The following is a 5,383-nucleotide window of genomic DNA, read 5'->3' on the forward strand; positions in this document are numbered from 1 at the left end:
GGATTCCTGAAGAAGGGCTCATGCCCGAAACGTCGATTCTCCTGCTCCTTGGATGCTACCTGACCTGCTGCGCTTTTCCAGCAACACATTTTCAGCTTATACACATCTTAACCAATTAAGGTAGAAACATGATTGAATAGTGAATTTCAGATTGTGAAAGGTAAAAGGCATATTTACCCTGACAATAGTAACTTACAACTTTATCCAGTTGGGCAGCACCCGGTTAGTGCTGTTACCTCATAGCACCAGGGTCCCAGGTTCCATTCCAGTCTTGGGGAACTGTCTGTGTGGAGTTTGCACATTCTCCCCGTGTCTGCATGGGTTTCCTCTGGGTGCTTTGGTTTCCTTCCAAAGTGATGTGCTGGTTAACTGGATTGTCCATGTAAATTTCTCCATGGTGTCCAGGGATGTGCAAGCTATGTGGATTAGCCATGGAAAATGGGGAGTTATGGGGATGAGGTGGGTTTGGCTGGGATGCTCTTCAGAGGGTTAGTGCAAACTCAAACTGCATTATAGGGATTCTATGATTCACTTGCAGAGATTGACATATTCTTATCTTAAAAATATTTAATACTTGGCTAGCAAAAAGTTTTAATTCTTAGATGAACATCACATCAAGGGGTCATAGAGCCATAGAGATGCACAGCACGGAAACAGACCCTTCAGTCCAACTCGTCAATGCTGACCAGATATCCTAACCCAATCTAGACCCACCTGCCAGCACCCAGCCCATATCCCTCCAAACTCTTCCTTATCATATACCCAACCAGATGTCTTTTAAATGTTGCAATTGTACTAGCCTCCACCACTTCCTTTGGCAGCTTATTCCATACACATACCACCCTCTGCGTGAAAAAGTTGCCCCATAGGTCTCTTTTATATCTTTCCCCTCTCGCCCTAAACCTATGCCCTCTAGTTCTGGACTCCCCCACCCCAGAGAAGAGACTTTGTCTATTTATCCTATCCATACCCCTCATGATTTTATAAACTTCTGTAAGGACACCCCTCAGCCTCCGACGCTCCAGGGAAAACAGCCCTAGTCTATTCAACCTCTCCCTTTGGCTCAAATCCTCCAACCTTGACAACATCCTTGTAAATCGTTTCTGAACCCTTTCAAGTTTCACAATATCATTCGATGGAAAGGATTGCATGCAATATTCCAAAAGTGGCCTACCAATGTCCTGTACAGCCACAACAGGACCCCCCCCCCCAACTCCTGTACACAATACTCTGACCAATAAAGGAAAGCATACCAAACGCCTTTTTCACTATCCTATCTACCTGCAATTCTACTATCAAGGAGCTATGAACGTGCACTCCAAAGTCTCTTTGTTCAGCAACATTCCCTAGGACCTTACCATTAAGTGTATAAGTCCTGCTAAGATTTGCTTTCCCAAAATGCAGCCCCTTATACTTATCTAAATTAAATTCCCTCAGCCCATTGGCCCATGAGTCAGACAAGTTTATTTAAATCAACCTGTTAGGAGGTATTGTGTCACATAGCTGGAGCAGATGGGACTTGAACCCAGGTCTCTGGATCAGATGGAGGGATACTACAAATTGTTGATATTGATTGGGTCAGTCTAGTTATTGTTATGTAAATTTAACTTGTTCTTTTCTGTCAATTGGCAGTGGGCTCATGTTCATCATTGTGCTTATGAAAATTTTCTAATTTTTCAATTGATGGTACACAGTCCAAATGAACAAGTATGTATCATGTATGAATGAGAAGAGTCTTCCTTTACCAATCTTCAGCTGATTGTGAATACTCAATTCTAGTACTCTATTCAGGCTTCGCGAAGACAATAGAACTAAAAGACAATAGAACTGTTTTGTATAGAACGAAAAAAAATTCTGTTGTCTGAACAGTTTCTGCTATATCACATCTTTTAGGTTCATTCAAATTTTTGTATTTATTTTAAAATAAGTCTTTCCAGTATACTTATTACTTACATAAGTTCACTATTTAAAACTTAATTACTTTTATAATTATCTATTTAGTGACTGGCTTTGACTTTTTTTGTATGTGTTGTTAATGACCTGAACTGGCTACAGAAGCTACATGTTAATGTTAATATGGATTCCTTGACCTTGTCACTTAATACAGTGAATAGAATATAAAAATGACTAATTCAAAGCTGGAAAATGACAAACCATGTCTCCCTACACATGCCCTCAAAATAGTACCACTGCGATTACATCATTTTCTGAAATTTATTTGAAGATTCCTAATTTCACACTCAGATGCAATTTAATGTAGGTGTCATATATCTGTTAATTTCAGCAACCTATTTCTGCAAAGTGAGAGATGCATATCAGGTGAATTCTTCAAGCAGGAACCAAGCCAAATTCAATAAGTTGAGAGAGGACGTGAAGAGAAAAATAAGACTGGCAAAGGGAGAAGATGAGAATAAATAGGCAGTTAACATAAACGAGAAGCAAAATCTTCAATGATCATTTAAATTGTAAATGGTAGTAAAAGTGAAGATTAAGCCTGGTATGGACAAAGTGGGTGATATGTGCAAGGTAAAATCAGAATACCTAAATTAGTACATTATTTAGTGTTTATTTATAGGAAGGATGATAAAACATCAGAAGCAGAAATAGTAAAGAATATTAATAGAATGTATAGGAAGGTTGCTTGCTATTTGTTTCTAAACCTTATTTATTAATCTACGTAGATTAATTGCTGGTCCAGGTGGGTTGCATCCCAAGTGCTAAAGAAAATGAGGTAGAGATAGCAAAAATGTGTGCCATAATCTTTCAATCTTCCCAAGAAATAGGGAAAATGCCATGTCAGATGATTAGAAAGAGAAAAATGTGTCACCCTTACTGAAGAATTGGTAAGTATATTCTTTTGTCATTTTTTCAGAAACCACCATGTGGGGACAATGGCTTAATGATATTATTACTGAGTTATTAATCCAGAGATCTAGGTAATGTTCTGGGACCTGGGTTCAAACCCTGTCGTGATAAATGATGGCATTTGAATTCCATAGAAATCTGGAAGTAACAAACTAATCATGACCATGAAACCATTATTGATTGTCAAGAGAAAGCCTTCTACTTCACTTAGGTCCTTTAAGGAAGGAAACTGCCTAGTCTGGCCTGCTTGTTATTTTGCCTTAATATTCATTTCTGGGTGGCACAGTGCTTAGCACTGCCACTCACAGCACTAGGGACCCGGGTCCAGTTCGATTCCATCCTCAGGCAACTGTCTGTGAGAAGTTTGTACTTTCTCCCTGTATCTATGTGGGCTTTCTCCGGGTGCTCCAGTTTCCTCACACAGTCCAAAGATGTGCAGGTTGGTGGATTGCCATTCTAAATTGCCCACAGTGTGCAGGCTTGGAAATGGATTAGCCTTAGGAAATGCACAGTTACAGGGATGAGGTAGGTCTGGGTAGCACGCCCTTTGGAGGGTCAGTATGAAATCAGTGGGCCAAATTGCCTGCTTCCACATTGTAGAGATTGTATGATTATTGTGGCATGAATAGTTCACTGCCACCAACCTCTTCAATTCTGTTAAATAAGCCTTGAACAAGACAGACAGGCCGTGATGGGGCATCTCTTTTGTTTTCTATGTGGGGTCCAGGGTCTGTCAAATTATCAGTGGTCAGGGATAGAGCCTCTAAACAGAAGAAGCACTTCTCTTAGCATCCTAATGTATTGATCAATAGCAATCGATGTAATTTACCTGGTCAGAGAGAATTACAAAGGACTCTCTGGACTGAGACAGAATATGTCTGCTCCTTTTGGATACTTGTGCATAACTCAATCCAAAGACTGTATAACATCATCATATTGGGTGGAGTTCAATGCAACATGAACATAAACTCCTTCAGAGCCAATACCTTATATATCACTAGTGATTTAAACTGGTTGGATTAGAAACAAATCAACAAGCATTTGAAGACATTTATTCAAAGACAGATATCTCCAATTTGTCAAGGGTAGATCATGCTTTACTAATCCCAGCTAGCTGAACAGCATGTGGGTGTGAATGATATAGCCCGAAATCTTCAGATCATCTGAAGGAGCGATAGTATACTTTTCTTTCCACTTAACAGTAAAAGCTAAACAATTTATTTTCCCTCACCAGTTGCATTAAGCTGTGGCTTTTAGCCAATAAGTCAGAGACTTTATAATTTGTGAACCAGTTGCTTTGTGTCTCCTGCACGGATATAAAAAAACACTTGGAGGAGGCAGATCAATAAATAGCAAAAGGGTCATAGATTAGAATCATAGAATCCCCACAGGTGCAAAAAGAGGCCATTCAGCCCATTAAGTCTGTACGGAACTTCCAAGAGCATCCCACCCAAATCCACCCCATCCCCATCACTCTGCGTTTACCATGGCTAATATACCCAGCTTGCACATCTCTAGATACTATGGGGAGACTTAGCATGTCCAGTCCACTTACCCTGCACATCCGTGGACTGTGGGAGGAAATTGGATCACCCAGCAGAATCCCACACAGACACCTGGGAGAATGTGGAAACTCCATGCAAATAGATGCCCAAGGCTGGAATCAAACCTGGTACTCTGGCATTGTGATGTAGCAAAGCTTGCCACTGTGCCACCCATTCATCACACAGTGAACCCTGTGGATAAGGACATTGAATTGCCTTCCCAGATTTCCCTCTACTCATTACACTTTTATTTTGTGTCTATCTGTATGGATATGTAGGGAGATTATAACAGGGAGTTAGAGTTTTAATCATTAGAATTATACGTCAGTAGTTCATAGCTGTTTATCTGCATCCAGAATCCATTTATTTGTAATAAAAAGTAATTCTGGTTGAATACAGGAATCTGGTCCGTTAACCTGGGTCTTAAAGGCAAGTAAATTGGGGAATTTTCCATATTTGGAAAATATCTTTAACTTTTTCACAACTCCAGAAATAGCAGGGCTTGACTTCCAGTGCATTATCCCAATGCGGTATGGCTTTAGTGTTGCTAAATTGGCTGAGCATATACAATTTTTAAATTGCAATTTGAGAGAGGATTTGTAGCTCAGGTTATAAGTTTGCTTGGTGAGCTGGTAGATTTGTTCTCTAGGTAACATCATCAGTGAGCCTCTGATGAAGTGTTGGTGTTCTGTTGTGCTTGCTATTTATCTGTCTTGGTCTGTTGTGATGGGTGATATCACTTCCAGTTCTATTTCTGAGAGATTGGTAAATGGAGTCCAAATCAATCAGTTTGTTAATGGAGTACTGGTTTCACTGCCAGGCCTCCAGGAATTCCCATACATGTCTTTTCCTATCCCAGGATGGATGTATTGTCCCAATTGAACTGGTGTCCCTCTTCATCTGTGTGTAGGGACACTATTGATAGTTGGTCATGTCTTTTGTTGGCTAGTTGGTGCTCATATATCCTCGTGGCC

The sequence above is a fragment of the Chiloscyllium punctatum genome, chromosome 12 (genome assembly GCF_047496795.1).
Source record: "Chiloscyllium punctatum isolate Juve2018m chromosome 12, sChiPun1.3, whole genome shotgun sequence".
Taxonomy (NCBI): domain Eukaryota; kingdom Metazoa; phylum Chordata; class Chondrichthyes; order Orectolobiformes; family Hemiscylliidae; genus Chiloscyllium; species Chiloscyllium punctatum.